The following is a 23,815-nucleotide window of genomic DNA, read 5'->3' as shown; positions in this document are numbered from 1 at the left end:
GAAACTTTAGAGACTATGTTAATTGCTGACAGTATCTTTGCATTTCCCCTCTCATTCCCTCCTTGCCAAGTTGGGTATCAGTACGAAGACCATCAATAAGCATTGGTAACAAAGGATCAGGAATACACACTTGGCCAACTGGAGTGATCCAGAGGCCTTTTGACAGAGTGCAAACACCCATGTGTCTTCCCTATTTGTTTTTCTGGGTTGGGGCATCCCTCTGTAAACACTGCACAGTGACAATGTCTGGTATGCTCGTTGGTTTGGAGGTAGGTGAGCGATTTAGCATAGAGGACACAAAAGAATTACAGGCTGTTGCTGTGTCTCTGGCAGCTCAATCAGCTTTAGCATTGCCATAGTATTGTCCATTACTTGGGCAGCACATTTGATTATGGCCAATTGTTTGGGGAGGATGATGGCTTTGAGGAGATTTCGGACATATAGTGAGTTCTGAATAGGAGTCTGAGAAGGTCAGAAATCCATATTGTGACCATAGCTGGTCATCAGTGCCATTATTTTTGAAACATTGGCAGACTAGACATACCAGGTGGAACCTCCTGGTATTCACACTTGATAGTCCAGCTTGGTATTTCAACCCTGATTCCATATTTTGCCTCTCCTTTCTCAGTTTTTCCTGTTTTTCTCTACTCATATCATAATCCTCACACTGACTCTTCAGAGGGTTAGAGTTTCTCTTATGATCTCATACTCTGATCCCTCTTTGATGTGTGTTTTTCTCCCACCTGGCCTGTTTGGATGTATTAATTATTTCCTCAGCAGTCTTTCTCCACATGGATATTAAAGTTTTTCATTTAGTCCCCGTATTACATTTCCAAATTGCCTCTCTGCTTTTAGACAAGTTCCTCCCATTGGCCAAATTTCATTTTCCAATTTTTTTTATTTAAACATCCTGACCAGCGCCTGAACTGTTCCTCGTTTTGGGGGTCATCCTGGCATAACAGATGCGAAGGGGTTCCAACACCCAACTCATCCAACAGCTGCCCTTTTTTTTTTTAAAAGCTCGACTTCTTAATTTACAGAGAGATATAAGTCTAGTGTCCTCAGTCTCCACACCCATTTCAGGGTCCTGACCTTCGCATAGGGGAAATTTCTCTTCTTAACAACTGGTCTAAGGTAGGGTGATTTGAGACAGGCAGTACTATGTTCCGAGACCTCAATCCCACTATTAGTGGACGCTAACCTCTGAATTCTGGGGGACTCCAACCTCCGTGGGACGAACTCATCGGTGTACAAGTGCTTAAGTTATCTCAGATTCCATCACTACAGAGTCTTGGGGATGAGGGGTTGACTGAGTGATAGGTTTGTGAGAGAGATCAAGGTAAATCTTACCTGATGAGCCCATCTGTCACATGTTACCATCACACAGGCGATCACTTACTCAATCCGCCTAGAAGCTCCATATATGTTGGGATCACACTCTCGTCACCAAACGTTAGGTTCCCTTTTGAGATTCTTGCATGCTTGATGCTACTGCAATCCACCAACTTCTGTGAACATCCAGAGTTTATTTAAGCAAGTACAAGCTTTTGGAGCATCACTTAACACTTTGTAGTGCTGGTGGAGTGTGTCAAGCGAGGCTCTCTGAACAATGGAACCATCCTCCCTTTATACAAGTTTTTACATCCTGGTTAGGCATTTATGCAAGACACAATCTCCTGCCACTGCCCCGATAGTCAAATGCCACCCAAAAACAATGTAAAGTGATTTTGATTAGATTATTCATTAGACTACAGCATTTACAAATATGATTAGATTGTCACATCCTGCCTTCAAGACAGAAAAATACACCCCCTGGGGACATCTGATTTCTTACATGCCAGCAGAACAAATTAACCCTTTAACATCTCATAACTATTGCTGTGTGGAATTTTTTTTTTGCTTATCGCATTTTGAATCTGTGCACTTTCGTTCTTGCCCCTTTGACAAGTGGGAACATCTTCTCCCTATCTACCCTTTCCTGCCCACCCAGGATTTTGAAAGCTTTCATGAAATTTTCTCTCCAATGGGAATAGTTTCAACTTCAGTCTATTCTCACCTGAAGTTTTTTATATTAATTCATGTGTGTTGCTAGCTAGGCTAGCATTTATTGCCCACCCCAGTGGGCAGTTACGAGTCAACCATATTGCTGAGAGTTTGGAGTCATGTTAGTCATGACCAAGTTAGGATGACTGTGTCCTTCCCTAAAGAACATTTTTAATGAACCAGATTGTTTTTTTCCAACAATGGATTCATAATTGTCATTTGACTCTTAATTTCAGTTAGTTTTAATTATTGAATTCAGAAGTTACCATGGTGGAATGTGAGCCTGAGTCCCCCGAATGTTACCTGAGACTCTGGATTAACAGTTCAACAATAATACCACTAATAATAGGCCATTCCTTCCTTCCCCCTTCCTGGAATCACTACTGACAAATCGCTCCTGCACTCTCTCCAACACACTCACATCTTTCCTATGATATTACGCCCACAACTGTGCAGAACACTTCAGCTCTTGTCTAACATGTGTTCTAGAGGTTGAATATTGCCTTCATATTCTTGTCCCTAGTAATAAAGCCAAGGACACTGTATGCTGTCTTCACACGCCCTTATACCTTCAATGATCTGCAAATATACAACTAAGTCCTGTGGTCCCTTGATAATTGTACCCCCTAATTTAAGGCACCGGCACTGATCCCTGTGACTTTTCACTGGTTACAGTTGGCATCCTGAAAATGCCTCCCTTATCCCAACTCTTATCTTGTATCAGTTAGCCAATCCTCTATCCTGCTAAAATACTATCCCGTCATTATGGACTCTTTATCTTAATAACCTAAGGTGTGCCAACTTATTGAGGTTTTTTTTGATATGCAAATATATTACATCTATTGGTTCCCCTTTCTATTCTGCTTTTGCCTCTTCAAAGAATTCTAATAAATTTGTCAGGCATAATTTCTTCTTTGCCTCTGCTTGATCATATTACATATTTTTAAATGCTTTATTATATCCTTTTATTATAGACGCCAACATTTTCCCAAATGAGATGTTAAGTTAATAGGCCTGTAGTTGTCCTTTTGTTTGCCTCTTTTTTTTTCAAATTAGTATTTTTGCCTTGCCAGTTTTCCAGTCCTCTGGCACTTTTCCAGAATTTAACGATTCATCAATTACTACCAGTGCATCCTCATCAGGCCCATGGGACAGATCAGTCTTCAGCCCCATTAGTTTCACTACTCCCCATGATCGTTGTTGTATTTATTTTGTTCCACATCTCTTTTCAGCCCTGTGATTAGTTGGAATGTTATTAATGAAGAGTAATGCAAAGTATGTCTTCAATTCCTCCACCATTTCCTGATTTCCCCATTATTGTTTCACCACCTTCATTCTCCAAGAAGCTACTTCTTTTTTCATTAAGTTTGATACTGCTGTCAAGTTCCATTTGAGGAACCATGGTCAGTTAATCCCCTTTCCAAGAATCCTTCTTCCTCACTGGGAGATAGTTCGGAACTCATACTAAAGCTATTATTTTTAAATATCTGCTGTCTCTTCTGCTAAACTCGTTTCCAGTGCAATCCACACTGCTGTGCCCTCATCGCTATGTAGTTTTATTTTTCCTGTATGAAGATTAAAATCACAAGGTTCATACACTGCTTCTATGATATGCCTTCTTCATCTCTTGATTTATTCGCTGTCTTACAGCACAACAACTGGTAGAGACCATGTGGAGTATTTCCATCTGTGTCATCTTACCATTTTATTTCTTTCCTCCACTCATGTGGATTCTACATCATTTGATCCAAGATAATGTTTTGCTATTGTACTTCTTCAATCTCATTCTCAAAACTACCCTACACCCTTTCCTTCCTGCATGTCCACCTGAAAAATCACAGACTCCCAGTTTTGATCTCCTTTTGTTTCATAATGGCTCTAAGGGCATGCCCATTAACCTTTCTTTGTGCTGTGATTCATGTTTTTTTTAACCAGAATGCTATGCACTTTTAAATAAAGAGCTACTAATTCTGTCTTTTTACTTTTTGCCCCCTATTTAGGCCCTGTTTGCTGCTAGTCTCTTTTATGCTTTCATGCTTTGTCCCCTTTTTGGACATCATTATCTAAATAGCTATTCTGAAGTCGCCATATCCTTTTTCTTTGTAAGCTTACATTTCCCACTTTCTTCCCTTCCCTATACTTAATTTACAGCCCTAATTCATTTCATCGATTTATCAAGATCCTGGTCCGAACACCATTAAATTGATACCCATTCCATTAGTGCAGCTCCCTTTTGCCCCCCATACTGATGCTAATGCCACATGAGCTGAAACCTATTCTTCCTGAACAGGTGACAATAAATTTCTGTTCTATTCTACTGGGCAGAAAGAGGCCATTCAGCTTATCGTGTCTGCACCAACCCTCCGAAGAGCACCCCTAGGACCTCCCCACCCTATCTCTTAACCGATGTATTTAATTTCCTTTTCACTTTATTCACCTTATGCCAATTTGCCCATGGCTCAGGTGATAATCCTGAGATTATTACCTTAGGAGATGGACTGGAAAACAGAACCTCTAACTGTTCAAAATCCTTCAGCAAAACCCCCTCCTTTTCTACTCCTACTGAAGTCATTGGTTACGAACATTGACAATGAAACTGGATCCATTCCCTCTCACTCCAAGTTCCACTCAGCCCCAAAAGAGGTTCATAACCCTGGCACCAGACAGACAACAAAGCCTTCAGGACCTCAGTTCGTGACTACAGAGAATAGTATCTAAGCTGCTTACGAAACCGTTTCCTACCACAATAGTGCGCTTTCTTCCACCCTCCAATCAAATGGCTCCCTGCAATCCCCACTCGTGTCCAAGAATCTTGTAACTGTTGGGCAGTTGCAAGGAGTAGGATCCTTGAGAGCTGCACCTTGGAGGGGGCCCTCTTCTCTGTCTCTCCTGCAGTGACAACCACCTGTTCTTGATCACAGACCATATTCGAAATACCTGCTTTGAGATGTACCTGCCTTTTGGACTAAAGTGTACAAGTAACCTGCCCCTTCCTTGATGTGGTACAATCTCTATAGCTCGGAATTCAGCTCTTCATTTTAAATCTGACGTTGCTCAAGCTGCAAGCAGCTGCTACATGCTACAGCTGTAGTGCACCTGCTTACTTGACAACCCTTTCATGCTTTATATTAAGTTATTAGTTGTTGTAATTGCCCTATATCCCTGCCCTTTTACAGTAATGAATGGTTAGGAACTTGAAAACTCACTATCCGTGGTAACCAATTTATCGAGGCCAATGACCAGAGGCGGGACTACAATCTCACCATACTATGGGCAGTGTTGATGTAGGATTAGGCATAGAAGTTAGTTAGACTGCTGTCACAAATTGCTTTAACCAGGCTGACTTCAAACAGGTTGCAGCTGCTCACGCCAAAAAGCAGGGTGAGGTCAACTAATCTAATGACTAGGCTTGCAGGAAGTCATTCGAGAGATTACACAGACGCAATTGTAGAAATTTGTGTAGTAGTGTCACGCACAACAGAACTGATATGACACCATCATAAATGCAGTATGCTCTTCAACTAAGGATGGTAGTGACCCTGTGAATTTTAATGAATGTTGGCCCGGTGACCTGCCTGTTTTCCTGCAGATGTGTAGGCATGTTCTAGAATTTGATTTTGATTTATTGTAATGACACGTGGCTACACACAGTATAGTGAAAAGCTTTGTTTTGCGAGCAGTGTAGGCAGATTGTAACGAACAACGACACACCGATCGTTGGGCGCTTAGAGTGAGGAATACAAGGTTACGACTACACAGCAGGTATACAAAAATAGATCATCATTCTTTGAAGTTAGACAGATCCATTCAGCAGTCTAATAACAGCAGGGAAGAAGCTGTTGTGGAACCTGTTTGTTGCATGTGTTCAAGCTGAAAAGGTTGGAAGAGAGCATTACTGGGGTGGCATGTTTTTTTATGTTGGCAGCCTTTCCGCGGCAGCAGCGGGGGTAAATGGAGCCCATGGATGGGAGGTTGGCTTCTGTGATGGTCTAGGTGGTGCACACAACTTTTTGTGGTTTCTTACGGTGCTAGGCAGAGCAGTTGCCCTATCAAGCTGTTATGCACCCAGAATGAATGCTTTCAGTGGTGCCTCTGTAAAAGTTGGTGAGGGTTCTTACGGACATGCCGAATTTCCTAAGTCTGCAGAAGAAGACGCTTTGTTGAGCTTTCTTGATCGTCTCATCTATGTGAGAGGTCTAGCACAGATCATTGGTAATTGACACTCGCAGGAACTTGATACTCTCAACCCTCTCCACTTCAGCTCTGTTGTTGTAGATAGCTGTGTGTTCTCCTCCTTTCTTCCTGAAGTTAATGATCAATTCTTTTGTTTTGTCGGCATTGAGAGACAGGTTATTATCACTGAACCATGACACCAAGCACTGTATCTCATTCATATATTCCTGTATCCAGTCAAAATATATTTGGCTGGATGCAGGAAGTGCTTGGTGTCATGGTGCAGTGATAATTGCAAAAGATGTTTGACTGTATTTAGGACGTGGCAAGCTGTATCTGCACTTCAGAGAGTATAGCACTCATTGGAAACTGGTTATGGAGCTTTTCCAGTTCTAAATTCTGGCCTTGCTCAAGGCCAACACTGTGTAAACTAATAACATTTGGAATAATTTTGTTTTTCACTCTTACTGTGTTTTATCTTATTTTCATTTGACTTTTGAATTTGAGAGCATTTGTAGCTATGTTTGGGTTACATGAGACAAAATCCTGTAACAAATTAAGGATCATCAGCCACCACAAAACTCTGCTTCACCTGAATTTAAAATAGTTCCATGAGTTTTTGAACTCATTAACCGTTTTGCTGTGTATTTTTTACTAAATTATCAAAGGAATTTTGCATTATTCTAAGTGGAGATGAAGGGTTTCCTAATCAATTAACAAGCTTACTCAGTGACTGACTGAGCCACAGAAATCAGCAAAGTTTAAAGATGTAAAATGATTGGCAAAATAATTAAATAATAACATTAGGAATTTTTTTATACAGCAAGTGACTACAAGCTGGAAGGCAGTACATTTCAAAGGCAGTGGAGGCAAATTGCCTCTTGGCTTTCGAAAGAGAATTGGATAAGCACCTGAAGGGGGATAAAGTTCCTGCATGGAAGGGAATGGGGCATTTGCTCTTGTTGCTATGGGCTTGATGAGCCAGGTGGCCTCCTTTACTGCTGTAACTTTTTTGTGTCAGTCTATTCTCCCATTTTGTGTTGAAGCTAGCTGGTCACAATCATAGGCTATATTTGGCTCTGTGTTACTGAATGTGAGTGAGAGAAATGGGTGTCTTCTCCAACTAACCATAAGTTTTTATAGAGGGTTATCTATGATGCAATCCAAGAACCTGGTCAGAAAGCCTGGTGATATTTGTACAATTGCATATTCTTGGGAGAAGTATTAGAGTAACTGGTGACAATTAAACTGCATCAAAACAAGAATTTGGAATATTCAAGAGAAAATGTAAGAAAATTTGGTGAAAAGGAGGTACTTTGTGCCAGAAATACTTTTTGTAGACTTCATTTAATGGAACAGTTGCATTGTTAAACCTGTAGTTATGATTGTCTGTTTTTTTTCAAAAGATACACAACTGCATACTTTTAAGTTTTCACACTGCGAAGTTCCTATAAAATTGAGGGCTGCTGTAGCTTTAAATTATGGTTGCATGGAAATTCTAAAACAGCACTGTAATTTCTGCATAAACCTCTTATTTGATCATGGAGTCATTCATGATTTTTAGATATTGACTGTTGCTTCCATGAATCATGACTACTTGATTTTTGTTTCTAGATGTTTAGTGCACAAGTCATTGATTTGGACCAGCTTTTGGATGAATTTAAGTTTTGAACAGTTGCTAGATGTAGTTACAATCTAAGAAAAGATTATTGGTTTAAACATTTCAAAATAGTTGTCATTTAAAATTCTTTTAATGAGTTTTTGCCTTTTTTCTGGCAATTTGAAGACCACTATTTGTCAGTAAGGCTTTATACGATGAAGATCAATTTGAATAAGTTTCTAATGGCAATCTTTTAAACATGGCTAATTTTCTTATTATTCAGATTTTTGGCTGAGCAAAACTCACCCCAGTGAAACTAGCGTAACTCACCCAGCAAGGGTGGAGTTCCTCTCCCAGAAACATTTAATGATAGGTTGGTCATGATCAGTATTCAAATTTGCAGCACCCGAGATCAGGCTGATGTTGCACTTATTTCTGGCATGTACTTTTTACCTCTAACCTGACTGAAACTCCAGACACCCATTTAAACTTGCAAAAACACCACAATTGATAATTTTATTGACCTAAAGGGTGGTACGATGGCTCAGTGGTTACCACTGCTGCCTCACAGCGCCAGGGACCCAGGTTCACTTGCAGCCTCGGGCAACTGTGTTTGTATGGAATTTGCACATTCTCCACGTATCTGCATGGGTTTCCTCCGGGTGCTTTGGTTTCCTCCCAAAATCACAAAGATGTGCAGGTTAGGTAAATTGGCCTTACTAAATTGCCCATAGTGGTCACGGATGTGTAGGCTAGATGTATTAGTCAGGGGTAATTATAGGGTAGGGGAATGGGTCTGTGAGAGTTACTTTGCAGAGGGACAGTGTGGACTTGTTAGGCCGAAGGGTAGTTTCCACACAGCGATTCTAATTCGAATGAGTCCCTGTTTTATTTCAACAATTCAACAATACGAAACAACATATCATATTACACTGTATAGTACTGAACATTATTTCATACGTTTACTTAGTATGACCCCCCTGTATTTATAAAACACTTCTATGAAAAAATAATATAAAACAAAGATCAGAACTCTAGTGAGCAGAACTACTGGTATACCAACACTACATACCCTTGGCATCATGGTAGCCCACAAACTCACCAACACTAAAACAGCAGCTAATGAACTTGAAAGACCACATACAGACAGTGAGTAAAACTAACATCATTTACAAAATACCATGCAAGGACTGTAACAAACAGTACATTTGAAAAACAGTCAGAAAACTAGCCATCAGGATACGTGAACACCAACTAGCCACAAAAAGATATGACCCTCTCTCACTAGTATCCTCACATACAGGTGAGCAAGGATACCACTTTGACTGGGACAACACATCCATCCTAGGACAAGCCAAACAAAGGCACTCGCGAGAATTCCTAGAAGCATGGCATTCCAACCGGAACTCTATCAACAAGCACATCGGGTTAGACCCCATCTACCACCGCCTGAGAAAGGAACAGGAAGTGACTTCACCACAGGAAATGACATCACCAACCCAAAGAAACCCAAACATATAAATAGAAAGCAGGAATTTTCAGCATTGCTTCGCCTGAGGCCCACTGAAGATGTTACCTAGTAGGGTAATGAAATGTCTGGAAATGAACCTTACAGCTCACCGAGCAAACCTACATCCAGAGAAATCTATTTTGCTGAATTTGCATTTGCCAAGGATGTGATTATGGGATGTAGCTCTCTTGGAACAGTTAAATATTTCGATAAAGTTATGGCAATTTTTTTTTGTCTGTATGTTAACTGTGGTGTAAGAATAAACTGTTTTGCTTAAAGCGTAGTAGTTGGACCAATTGAATCACAGCTGGAATACAGTACTTGGACTTGCCTTGAAGTTAAAAAAAAAAGTGAGAATCCAGGTTTCCTTTTTTATTAATGTGTTTTGAAGGTGTTTGGTCTAGCCCATAAGAGTAGAGAAAGCAGATGCTTTTAATAGAGAAAATTTTATTGCTCAAGTTATTGTTGCAATGTTAATTTTAACTTAGGTGAAATTTTAATTTTTTTTTGTATGTTCTCCTAAGTAGATTGCAGTGAAGGCTAGAGAGCTGCATTTATCTGTAGCAATGTGATCAGAAGCTGCATTCAATGGATTTTGGATTCGACACAGTATGCAGTAGTTCTGTCCTTGTAAAACAGCAGATAATCTGATATTTACCACCAGCAAAATCATGGGGGAATCCACCAACATATGTCTGTTTCTCTGATTTTAATCACTCCATTATTGGTGACCATGTCTTCATTAGTGATATTATGACTGGACTGTTAACTCTGAGACCCAAGTACCTGTAATGTTCTGGGATCCAGTGTTCAAATCCCGTCATGGTCGATGATGGATTTTGAATGAAATAGAAATCTGGAATTGAGAGTCTATTGATGACCAAAAACCCATCTCATTCACTAATATGATTTAGGGAAAAACTGGCATCCTTTCATGCAGAAAGTGGTATGGAATGAGCTGCTAGAGGTGGTGGAGGTTGATAAATTACGACATTTAAAACTTATCTGGATGGGTACATGAATAGGAAGGGTTTAGAGGGATATGGGCCAAATGCTGGCAATTAGGACTAGAATAATTTATGATACAGTCGATTCTATTGTAACGTATGTTTCTTCAACGTGAATTGGCTTTAATGCAATTGAAATATTTCGAATGCAGACTTTCCTTACCTGTATTGGCTATAACTCTATTCTATCCCCATTGGTTTAAATGGTGAGGCAATTGCGTGATTTTCTGAACGCGAGACTGCACAAAAACGGAAGCATAGTGTTCTTTCAGAACTGACTATATCTAGTCAGCAAGGACATGTTGCATTGAAGGGTTTGTTTCCGTGCTGCGCAACTCTGATTCTTACCTGTCCTGATCTACATGTGACTCAGACCCCCAGCAATGCAGTTGACTCTTATCTGAGCAACTGAGACGGCAATAAATGATGCCTTCAACCCATGAATGAATTGCCCATGAAAAATTGCCAAGGTTTGGATTTGCCTCCCTTGCACTCTTTCCCTTTTAAAGAAACTCCCAACAATCTCTCTCTGACCCAGCTTCTGATCAGCTTGATCTCCCCTCCCTTGACCATAATTGTTGTGAAATTCTGTTGAATAAAGCCTCTGATTTACTGAGGTACGTTTTTCTACGTTAACAAAGATTTATGAAAAGGAAAACTTAAGATATTTGAAGTAGCAACTAGCATGAGGCACGGAGAAAGAATGAAAAGTTCTCATGAGGAAACATTCCTTAGAGTTTAGAAAATGAGAATTGTTCTAATTGAATCATAAAATTCTTGTAAGAATGCTTGGTGGATATTTTCGCAAGCTGGCCACATTCTACTTTTGCAGCTTCAGGTCCACAGGGCAGAAGTTAAACCACCACTAGATTAGGCCCAATAAAAATATATCCAGGGTTTTATTTAGTCATGGCTCTATTGTCCTTTTCAGACAAAGTTCTAAAGTCCCACCATCCTCTGATGGGGGGGAAAAAAGTCATGGGTTTTTTCCTGCTTTAAAAGCTGGAGAGTATAAACTTAGTTGCCTCAAGTTCAATCTCAATATAGGATCAAGCACTTTGAGGTAAGAAATTTCTTAACTCGAAGATTAACTACTTTTTTTGGCTATTCCACAAATCTTTGCGTAGTCGGTCATTGAATGTATCCACGACTGAGATAGTAAGGGGTCAAGGGATATAAGGGAAGTAAGGTTGGTGCAGATGATCTGTTGTTGAACTGACTGAAAGCACCAAATGGTCTCCTTTTTGTTCCTGTTTCTTCTCTTGTATTTGCAAAGCTGTTAGGAGGAGGGGAACGTTGAATCTTCTCACTTGTAGTTTAAAATTTCATGTTTAGCTCTCATTGACTTTCTGGCTTTTTCTTTAATTGAAAAGATTGTAGTTTTCAAATTTCATATAATTAAATCACAATGAAACTTCAGTATATGTTGCACACAAGCAAAATTTGTCTTTGAGGGAAACAGTGCTTGAGAAATGACTGGCAATAAAATGAGATGGATTTTAATTCTTAATTAAATTAACAATTCGAAGCAATACAGACTTTGTAACTGAAGTTTGGGAAATGTAGCAAAGGGAGTAAGTGTGCATATCCAATGAGATTACAGTGGATTGAGCTGTAAAGGGTGCTGGTGTATAGTGCAGCCACACCTTTTAGCACTGCTCATATTTAGAGTCACAGCGATGTCCAGCATGGAAACAGACCCTTCGGTCCAACTCATCCATGCCGACCAGATATCCCAACCCAATCTAATCCCACCTGACAGCACCCAGCCCATATTCCTCCCAACCCTTCCTATTCGTATACCCATCCAGATGCCTTTTAAATGTTGCAATTAAACTAGCTGCCTCCACTTCCTCTGGAGGTTCATTCCATACACGTACCACCTTCTGTGTGAAAAAGGTGACCCTTAGGTCCCTTTTATATCTTTCCCCTCTCATTTTAAACCTGTGCCCTCTAGTTCTAGACACCCTCACCCCAGGGAAAAGACTTTTGTCTATTTATCCTTTCCATGCCCCTGATGATTTTATAAATGTCTATAAGGTCACCCCTCTGCCTCCATGCTCCAGGGTAAACAGCCCCAGCCTATTCAGCCTCTTGTAATAGCTCAAATTCTCCAACCCTGGCAACTTCCTTGTAAATCTTTTCTGAACCCTTTCAAGTTTCACAACATCTTTCCGATTAGAAGGAGACCAGAATTGCTCGCAATATTCCAACAGTCCTGTACAACCACAACATGACCTCCCAACTCCTGTACTCAATACTCTGACCAATAAAGGAAAGCATACCAAACGCCGCCTTCTCTATCTTATCTACCTGCAACTCCACTTTCAAGGAGTCTATGAATCTGCACTCCAAGGTCTCTTTGTTCAGCAACACCTCCTAGGACCTTACCATATATTTCTCATCACCTAACCTTTGGAAGCATTCTTTTTATTTTGAGAAATTTTAACTATGATATGTTAAAAAAAAGCCTGCATTTTTTTAAACTGCAGCAGTGGAGGTTTACAGAAGCCCCAGACAGCTTAAACATAATTATTTTACACAGAGGATAGTGAATATTGTGGGGTTTGTGCAGGAAGACAATTGAGACAGTTGCCATGGTATTGTTTTAAGTGCGAGCTTGGTAGGTATTAGGGAGTGGTTAATGATTGTAACCATTTTGTGATTGGCTGGACTCTGCTTTGTATTTTTTTGTTCCTGTATTTTCTTGTATTATCAACTGTTTATTCTGTATATGTTGTTTTATACTTGCTTTCTGTACTAATTTATGTTTCTTCTTTAAATGCTTAGTAGCCTTTTTTAGATTCAAGTATTTTGACTTGACAGCTAATGCATATATGAAGTAGCATTAAGTCGGCCATTTGACATTCAAGATTGCTCTCTCTGCCTTTCAGCAAGATAATGGTTGATCTTCTACTTCAACCATAACTTCCTTATTTCCCTTAGCGACGAAAAGTCTATGGAGCTCTCTTGGAAAAAAAACAAGCGAACACTCTCAGCTCTTTGGCATGGAAAATTTCAAAAATGCACAATTAAGTGAAAACCTTTCTCCTTGTTTTCGTCCTGGATAGTCAAACTCTTATTCTGAGAATTGATCCATGTTTGAATGTCCCTCCAAGGTGAACATGTTCTCAATTTTTTACAAGTTTATTTCTGATCAGTTAGTATTAACAGTTTTGTGGCTAAATACTTGTCATTCATACGCCTACATTTATTCTTAAACTTTATGCAGGCTTTTGCGAAGTGATTGCAGTAATTGGAGAGCTGAAACAATATTTTTGTTTTCAACAGGAGATCTGAGGCTTATGTAAACATGACAAGCAACAGTGTATCACCACAACTAATCAAGTTGCAGAATCTTGAATGAGATCCACTGTATTTAAAACAAGAAATATGCATTAAACTATTTAGTTCAGTGTCAAAGTCTGTACAAAAAGCAAAATAGAGAAAACAAAAAATGTGATTTGAGAAAAAGTGAATCAATTAAAACACTTTTAGCATGGAAAGAAACCATTTGGTGTCCTCCTGTCCCTGTTTGCAGGGAAAAGCAATCCATCCAAATCCCACTTTACAGCTTTAGGTTCATAGGACAGAAGTTAAACCACCAGTAGAATAGGCCATATAAGAATATATCTAGGCTTTATTTTGTCTTGGTTTCTGGCTCTATTGTTCTTTTCAGGCGGAGAGGTCTGATATCCCACCATCCTCTGGTGATAAGAAAGTCTTATTGATTTTTCCCTACTTTACTCCTTTGCTGTTGATCCCACTGCTAACATAAACAAGCCCTGTCTATCTGCACTTATCGACCATCATCGTTTCAAACCCTTCAACCAAATCTCTTCTCCACATTTCTATTCCAAAGAAGACACCCCCCCCTCCACCCCTGCAACCAGTCATTTCTTTCCTCGCAGTTAATGTTCTCCATTCCTGATAAGATCATCTTCATAAATCTGTTCTCCCCTCCCTCAAGCATAATCCTTTTATTCCTGTAATACGGTGACTAGAACTATATACCGTATTCTTGCTGTAGTGTAATTGTTTCATACTGTTTTAACATAATCCACCTGCTCTTATAATTTATCCAAAAAAATCTTGCATGCAATGTTAACAAGTTTTATCATTCAAAGTTTGGGAGAAGATTTGTAGCTCAGGTGCTCATTGTTGTGGTTCTGTTCACCGAGCTGGGAATTTGTGTTGCAGATGTTTTGTCCCCTGTCTAGGTGACATCCTCAGTGCTTGGGAGCCCCCTGTGAAGCGCTCTGTGATGTTTCCTCCGGCATTTATAGTGATTTGTATCTGCCGCTTCCGGTTGTCAGTTCCTGTGGATGAGCGCCATCAATAAGCACATCGACCTGGACCCAATATACCGGCCACTGCAGGGGACAGCTGGAACTGACAGCTGGAAGCGGCAGATACAAACCACTATAAATGCCGGAGGAAACGTCACAGAAGCGCTTCACAGGGGGCTCCCAAGCACTGAGGATGTCACCTAGACAGGGGACGAAACGTCTGCAACTCCAATTCCCAGCTCGGCAAACAGAACCACAACAACTTTTATCTTTTTGTTCTGTAACTTTCAGTTTTCTGTGGACTTTGACTCAAGATCTCTGTTTCCATACTTTTTAGATTTTGAGCATTTATTTTACATCCCCTTGCTTTATTTGCTCCTCAGTGATACATTGTCACACCTCTCTGGTTGAATTCCATTTGCCACTTTTCTTCCCTCCTGACCAAGCCATTGTTATCTTCCAATAGTCCCAGCCTTTGTTCTTTGGCACCTGGTTGATAACAATGTTCATATCATCTACAAATGTCTTTATCGTGCCCTCTACGTTTGAGTCAAAACCACTAAAATTTAAAATAACTTCATTACCAAATACTAATTAAAATTTGAAATAACAAAATGTTATACTTTTAAAGATGAGTTTCAATGTGAGCAAGGTCATTGGCAATAACTAAAGCTCATCACAGCATTAGAAATTCGCAAACACTTGAACAGACAAGCCCTAATATTCTGACATGTTAATATCAGGTTTGAAGTACCACTACTTCACTCCTTCATTGATTTCCACACTTGATCTTTTAGCAAAACCCTGTTGTGTCAAAACTCTTGGAAGAGCAGGGCCATTCAGACAGTGCTCTCTTGACTTTTCTGTTTAACTGTATTTGGGTTGGATGTTGGTGTCTGATCTACTATTCCCTCTAGGTGTTGATGGCCTCAATTGTCTTCGTACAAAATCTAGGCTTTTGGGTTGCTGTGTTATTTTTAGTTCAGTTAATATAGAGAGGTCCGCCATGCACACATGACAAGCAACCAACTTGGAACCCCAGACTATTGCTCATATATTTCTTCTTGTGCATCTATGTTTCTTGGTTACAAAATATTGAATGGGATTAACGGTTTTTTGACTCCCGCAGTCAGAGCAAACAAATTGTACTGTAATGCGTTTTCAACTATCAAAACAGCAGAAGCATCCCTGTCTCTAATAACCTTTTGTGAAGCTATGTACTATGTGAAAACTGAAAAATAATGCATTTATCTGGCATACTGTTATCTCCCAGAGCATTTCAAATACTTCACAGTTAATGAATTATTCTTCTAGCACTACTGCCATTACTATTTAAGTAAAATCACCCACCAATTTGCACAAAACATTGGTGAATGAACTGAATACTTAATTGGTGCTTGATTCAAGACTTTTCTTTTGTGGAAGCTGCTGTGGTATTGCAGCAATCTTTTTGACATGTAAAGTAAGTTGGGGGTAGGATTTTGACACCATAATGTATGTTCTGTCAGTGACCATGTCTCAGAGTTTAGAAACCTAAATGAGAGTCTTGACTCTTATTAATATTGCCACAAGGATACCTCTGGCCCTATTCTCCTAACATTATAAAATGGACTAATTAGTGGTGCAACATAACAGTGAAAACAAGTAACAAGAGTAACTGACAGTAAAATTCACATGTTGGTACAGATGGCTGTGAAAGTGTGCTCTTGAGCTGTTTTAGAATCCTAGAATTCCTCCAGTGTAGAAACAGGCCCTTCGGCCCAACAAGCCCACACCAATCCTCTGAAGAGTAACCCACCCAGATCCATTTTCCCTACCCTATTATTCTACATTTATCCCTGACTAATGCATCCTGAACACTATGGGCAATTTAGAATGGCCAGTTCACCTAACCTGCACATCTTTGGATTCTCGGAGGAAGCCAGAGTACCAGGAGGAAACCCATGCAGACACAGGGCGAATGTACATACACCACACAGACAGTCGCCGAAGGCTGGAACTGAATCCAGGTCCCTGGCACTGTGAGGCAGCAGTGCTAACCACTGAGCCACTGTTTTAAGTGTCCATTTGCCTTTTTGTGATCTCTTCATTGAAGTAGAAACTGATGATGTTTTATTAAAAATGTCGAACACTTGACCATATCCCCAAGAGAAAGTAGATGTGATTAAAACTTGCTACTGGATAAATGAGACTTCATTTAGTATTGAAGCATGCAATAGAAATATGTGATCACAGTCTTTTGAAAGAAAATGTTCCTTGTCCATTTTCTTCCTTCATCCTATGTAGGAATTGCATCACTGGATAATGGTTGTACAGATTCAGGTACTCTCCAGTCAACTGATGTACACTTGCGTATTGAGAAGGAGCTCAGCAAGCAAACTTACATCCAGAACCTCAACCTGAGCTACAAATCTTCTCAAAACTTGCAAATATTGAGGATGAATGTTGGGGTGGGGGGGACATTTAGCAGTAGGATGCATCCCAACTATGTTCTCCAAGTGTAATTCAACTTGGATTACTAGATAGGGGAGCAAGAACTTTCAGAGGCACTCCAGACAGAGATCCGTTCTAGTTTCTGGTACCACTCCAGGTGCAATCAAGCTAATGCAATACATATTGATAATAGCTCATTGGTGAACAATTGCCTAATGCATGTGGTTTGGTGAAACAAAAGTATTCTTGTCTTAGCAACTGTCTTTTTAATATAGTCGCAGCATATAAAGATTAGCTGCATTCACTTTATATATATTTTTGTTTATTCTTCCTTACGATGTGAGCATTGGAGGCAATTCCAGCATTTATTGTCCATCCCTAAATTTTTTTTTTGAACTCCGTAGACCATTTCAGAGGGCAATTTACCGTCCACCACAAGGCTCTGGGTCTGGAGTCAGGCCTGGTACAAATGATACATTTCATTCTCAAAGACCATAATGAACCAGATTTTGCTATCAATGACTATCAATGTTTAATCTTGAACCTGGCGGTCATGAAACTATCTTTATATATTATGATTACATTAATTGATCTCCAATTCCACCAGCCTTGGCCTTGGCCTGAGCTTTTGGTTTCTAATGCAGTATCATTATTATTATGCTACCATTTCCCTGATATCGTTGATATTACTCAAAACCAATATTGTAAATGTTTATTGACAGTTTCTCTAAAGCTTGAGGTAGGCAACAAGACATTTTTTGTACAACTGCATGGTGTGGGGATCCTATGGGGATATAATGTAATATAGTCCTTTTCACGTTTCAGTCCACAGTCAAAACAAAAAGTAAGAATACATTATTTACATAGTTGTTTAATGAGGAAGGGATGGACAGGCTAGGCTGTACTCACTGAAATTTCAGAGCGAGGAGTGATTTGATTGAAGTTTTGAGAAAATCTGTCCTGACAAGGTAGATGTGGAAAGGATGCTTAGGATTGTGGGTGAGAACAGCACATAAGCTAGTGGTGGATGGTTGTTTTTCAGACTGGAAGCCTCATGCCAGCAGTGTTTCACTGGCATTGGTACTGGGTCCACTTCTGTTTGATATTTACGTAAATGATTTGGGTGAGAATATAGCAAGCATGGTTAATAAATTTGCAGATGACACCAAAATTGGTTTAGTTGACACTGAAGAAGATTATCTAAGATTACAAAGAGATTATGATCAATTGGATCACTTGGTTGAGGATTGGCAGATAAAGTTTAATTTGGATAAATGCAAAATATTTCATTTTAGTAAAACAAAGGGCAGGACTTACACAATTAATGGTTGGGCTCAGGATAGTATTGTAAAACCGAGACGTAGGGGTGCAGGTACATAATTGTTTGAAATTTGTGTCACCGGTAAACAGGGTGGATAAGGTCTTTGGCACGCTTGCTTTCATTGCTCAAACCTTTGCATATAGGAGTTGGGACATTGTGTTGAGGCCTCTACAGGAGCACCACATGCAGTTCTGGTTGCCCTGTTATAGGAAGTATATTAAATTGGGGAGGATTCAGAAAAAAATTAGGATATTGTCAGGAATGGAGGGTTTGAGTTATAAGGAGAGATTGGATAGGCTGGACTTTTTTTCCCTTGGAGGATATGAGGTTGAGGGTTGCCCTTATAGAGACTTATAAAATCATGACAAGGTGAATAGCAAAGACCTTTTTCCTAAGGTGGAGGAGTTCAAAACGAAGGAACATCTTTCAAATGTGTGAGGAGAAAGATTTATGAAAGACAAGAGGGGCAGCGTTTTTAGAGTGATTTGAGTGTGGAATTAACTGCCAGAGGAAGTGGTGGATGCAGGGACAGTTAGAACATTTAAAAGACATTTAGATAAGTACTTGAATAGGAAATATTTGGAGGGTTATGGGCTAAGTGCGGGCAAGTGAGACTAGTTTAGTTCAGGAACATGGTTGGCATGTCCAGGTGGACCGAAGGGTATGATTCCGTACTATATAACGATGTCTCTGAGAGGCTGAGGAAATGAGGGGTTGTGTTTTTAAGACCGATGAGGGGAATTTTTTTTCTGCAAGTTGTAAGACTTTGGAACGCTCTGCCTTGCAAGACACAGGTGGGTCATTAAATGCTTCTAAGGCAAGGTAAATTGATTTTTGAGGTTAGGGAATTAAAGGTTATCAGTGTAGTTGAGGATGCGGAATTTGGAATGCAAACAATCGGTCAAGATCTCATTGAAGAGCGGAGCAGGCTTGAAAGGCTAAAGGGACTGAAGGCACTACTTCTACAGTAAGTTGTATTTCATATGTATTATTGCAGTGCATCTTATAGATGGCATACACTGCCACTGTACATCAGTGGTAGAAGTGTGAATGCTGAAGGTCTTAGCTGGGGTCCCAGTTAAGAGGGTTGATTTGCCTTAGTTGATGTTGAGCTACCTGAGTGCTGTTGGAGCAGAGCTGCTCTCATTTAGGTAAGTGAAGATTTATTGTACCACATTTCTGATTTGAGCCTTACAGTTGGTGGGCAGATTTTGAGTAACTCTTAAAGGAATAATTTGAAGCAAGTGTTATTTTTAACTGTGTGAATGTTGAGAACTGTAATGCGATTGTCAGAACAAGTCATGGTTTTATGTATTATCTCTAATGTAGAAAAAAATGTGCCAATGCTTTTTACAATGTAAAGGGCATAAAAAGAAGGCATGCCACAAAAGAGAGATTGAGTTTTGATCACAATCCGGATGAGAAATTAGTTTTAAGGAGAGGTCTTGCAGGTAGAGCAATAAGTATAAGGTAATAGGGAAGGATGTCCAGAATATAAGGCCAAGGAATTGAAGGCATGGATGAGAGAAGGGTTGGGGTGAATAAGAAGCAGAATTAAAAGGAAAAGTGCTAGTAAACTTTAGAAACAGAATGAATTAATAGAGGGGTATAAATGTGACAACTAATTTTTTTTGCTTAAATTGGAGGCATTAGGAAAATCTAGGTGAGTGGTATCTGCAACATCTGGGGAGATGGATAGATGGGGTTTGGTGCAAGATAGAAGGGATACAGCAGTGATATGGTTGAACTGAAGTTTATTAAGGTTAAAGAATGGAAGACCAGCCAACATGGTAACAGATTTTTAATTTTGGGGATGATGTACATCATGGGCAGAGGCAGAGAAAGCAGTGGGTATGGAAGTAGACTTGGAAGTCCTCCTAATAGGAAGGTAATGGACTTGGAAACACAACTCCAACATAGAGCAGAATGCATTGTCCATCCGGTGAATGCTCATGGGCAGAGGAATGAAGGTGGAAGTACATGGAGTTCATGGTGATTTTGTAGATGATGGCACTATATCTCCCAATGTTAGACTCCTATCTCCAGCATGTGCAGTCCTCATTTTCTCCCAATCTCTCAATATGTAGCTGAGCTACATTATGGCTTATTCAAAGCAGCATGGAAACATGAAGGATTCAGGAGAGATGATGGAGAGTTAGAGCTGAATATGGTCTGCCGATTTGTCAAAGTTGATCTGGCCAGCATCAACAGGATTTGATTCCTCATGCTTTGACAATTTTTGAGTCCTTTTGCTTATTATGAAAGCCTTTTGATGTAAAGGTAGAACTTTAACAAAATCTTTATTTTAGGCAAGCATAGTACAAACTTACCGTCGAAAATGGGAGGAGATCATTGAAACACCCACTAATGCCTTCATCTCCAAACTCACATCCATTACGGTACTGGCTGGCCTTTGATTCTTCTTCACCATAAAACCATCACTTCTCCAGCCCCCTTCAATTCAAAAGATGCGCTATATTAGACTGAAAATGTTAACTCTGTTTCTATCTCCACGGATGCTGCCTGTTCTGGCTTTTGCAGCACATTGTTTTTTCAAATTTCCAATGTCTGTAGTGTTTGGCTTTTATTCTGGCATTTATTTAAGTCTGTTAATTGAAAATATCTGTGAATAGAACTATCTTAGAACTGTTCGTGATTTCTTTGTTGAAAAGACAGAATACTATTATAGTGCATGTGTTATTTGCCATTTGTCAGCCTAAACCTTGATATTTATGTCTTGCTGCATTGGGACATGGATAAGCTTTATTATCTGAGTAGTTGCAAATGATACCCAACATTGTGCAACCTATAGTATCCCCACTTCTGTCTTAATGATTGAAGGAATGTCACTGATGAAGCAGCTAAAGAGTTTAGACTGAGGACACCACCCTGAGGAACTCCCTGCTGCAATGTCCTGAAGCTGTGATGACTAATCTCCAACAGCCATAACGTTATTTCTTTGTACGGGTATGACTACAACCAGAAGAGGGCTTTCCTCAATTTCCCATTGACTCGAGTTTGCTGGGGCTCCTAGTTGTCACACCTAGTCAAATGTAACATTAATGTCAAGATGGCATACTAAAGGGAGAATGTAGAGAGTTCGGCAGGAATTTGAAAAGGAGGTCATCGAGAGTAGTAATATCCGGATTACTCCTGGTGCTATGAGCTAGTGAGGGCAGGAATCGGAGGATAGAGCAGATGACTGCATGGCTGAGGAGCTGATGCCTGGGAGAAGGATTCACATTTTTGGATCATTGGAATCCCTTTTTTGGGGTAGAAGTGAGTACAAGAAGGATGGATTGCACCTGAATTGGAAGGGAACTAGTATACTGGCAGGGAGATTTGCTAGAGCTGCTCAGGAGAATTTAAACTAGTAAGGTTTGGGGATGGAGCGATTGAGACCCAGGGAGATAGTGAGGAAAGAGATCAATCTGAGAGTGCTACAGTTGAGAAAGAAGCAAATCAAACAGTCAGGGCAGGCAGGGACAAAGCAGAGAACAAAGTAGGACTGGGAAATTAAACTGCATTTATTTCAGTGCAAAGGGCAAAACGGGGAAGGCAGATGAACTTAAGGCATGGTTAGAGTCATAGAGATGTACAGCATGGAAACAGACCCTTCGGTCCAACCTGTCCATGCCGACCAGATATCCCAACCCAATCTAGTCCCACCTGCCAGCACCTGGCCCATATCCCTCCAAACCCTTCATATTCATATACCCATCCAAATGCCTCTTAAATGTTGCAATTGTACCAGCCTCCACCACATCCTCTGGCAGCTCATTCCATACATGTACCACCCTCTGCGTGAAAATGTTGCCCCTTGAGTCTCTTTTATATCTTTCCCTTCTCACCCTAAACCTATGCCCTCTAGTTTTGGACTCCCCAACCTCAGGGAAAAGACTTTGTCTATTTATCCTATCAATGCCCCTCATAATTTTGTAAGCCTTCATAAGATCACCCCCTCAGCCTCCAACACTCCAGGGAAAACAGCCCCAGCCGATTCAGCCTCTCCCTGTAGCTCAGATCCTCCAACCCTGGCAACATCCTTGTAAATCTTTTCTGAACCCTTTCAAGTTTTACAACATCTTTCTGATAGGAAGGAGACCAGAATTGCACGCAATATTCCAATAGTGGCCTAACCAATGTCCTGTACAGCCGCAACATGACTTCCCAACTCCTGTACCCAATACTCTGACCAATAAAGGAAAGCATACCAAAAGCCTTTTTCACTATCATATCTACCTGCGACTGCACTTTCAGGGAGCTATGAGCCTGCACCCAAAGTCTCTTTGTTCAGCAGCACTCCCTAGGACCTTACCAATAAGTGTGTAGATCCTGCTAAGATTTGCTTTTCCAAAATGCTGCACCTTGCATTTATCTGAATTAAACTCCATCTGCCACTTCTCAGTCCATTGGCCCACCTGGTCAAGATCCTGTTGTAATCTGAGGTAACCCTCTTCGCTGTCCACTACACCTCCAATTTTGGTGTCATCAGCAAACTTACTAACTGTACCTCTTATGCTCGCATCCAAATCATTTATGTAAATGACAAAAAAGTAGAGGACCCAGCACCGATCCTTTTGGCACTCCACTGGTCACAGGCCTCCAGTCTAAAAAACAACCCTCCACAACCAACCTCTGTCTTCTACCTTTTGAGCCAGTTCTGTATCCAGTTGGCTAGTTTTCCCTGTATTCCATGAGATCTAACCTTGCTGATCAGTCTCCCATGGGGAACCTTGTCAGACGCCTTACTGAAGTCCATATAGATCACATCTATTGCTCTGCCCTCATCAATCTTCTTTTTACTTCTTCAAACAACTCGATCAAGTTTTTGTGAGACATGCACAAAGCCATGATGACTATCCCTAATCAGTTCTGGCCTTTCCAAATATATGTACATCCTGTCCCTCCGGATTCCCTCCAACAACTTGCCCACCACTGAGGTCAGGCTCATCGGTCTGTAGTTCCCTTGTTTGTCTTTACCGCCCTTCTTAAACAGTGCCACCACATTAACCAACCTCCAGTCTTCTGGCACCTCACCTGTGACTATCGATGATACAAATATCTCAGCAAAAGGCCCAGCAATCACTTCTGTAGCTTCCCACAGAGCTCTCGGGTACACCTGATTAGCTGCCAGTCCTGCCCATCCCTCAGCCATGTTTCTGTAATTGCTATGATATCCCAGTCCCATGTTTCTATCCATGCCCTGAGTTCATCTGCCTTCCCTCTTGGGCCCCTTGCATTGAAATAAATGCAGTTTAATTTATTAGTCCTACTTTGTCCCTGCCTGCCCTGACTGTTTGACTCACTTCTGTTCTCAACTGTACCCGTCTCCGATCGATCTCTTTCCTGACTATCTCCCTGGGTCCCCTCCCCCACCTTACTAGTTTAAATTCTCCCAAGCAGTTCTAACAAATTTCCCTGCCAGTATATTAGTCC

At 40.4% G+C, this 23,815-nt stretch overlaps 1 protein-coding gene across 1 annotated transcript in view; it reads left to right on the top strand.

Annotated features, from left to right (window-relative positions):
- marchf5 (membrane-associated ring finger (C3HC4) 5) overlaps nucleotides 1–23,815 on the top strand; it is a 129,668-nt gene that overhangs the window by 9,140 nt on the left and 96,713 nt on the right. The gene's annotated exons all lie outside the window — the stretch shown is intronic.

This window comes from Hemiscyllium ocellatum, chromosome 22 (assembly GCF_020745735.1).
Source record: "Hemiscyllium ocellatum isolate sHemOce1 chromosome 22, sHemOce1.pat.X.cur, whole genome shotgun sequence".
NCBI classification, from domain to species: Eukaryota; Metazoa; Chordata; class Chondrichthyes; order Orectolobiformes; family Hemiscylliidae; genus Hemiscyllium; species Hemiscyllium ocellatum.
Note: the sequence above shows the minus strand (reverse complement) of the source record. Positions and strands in the feature narration are given on the sequence as shown.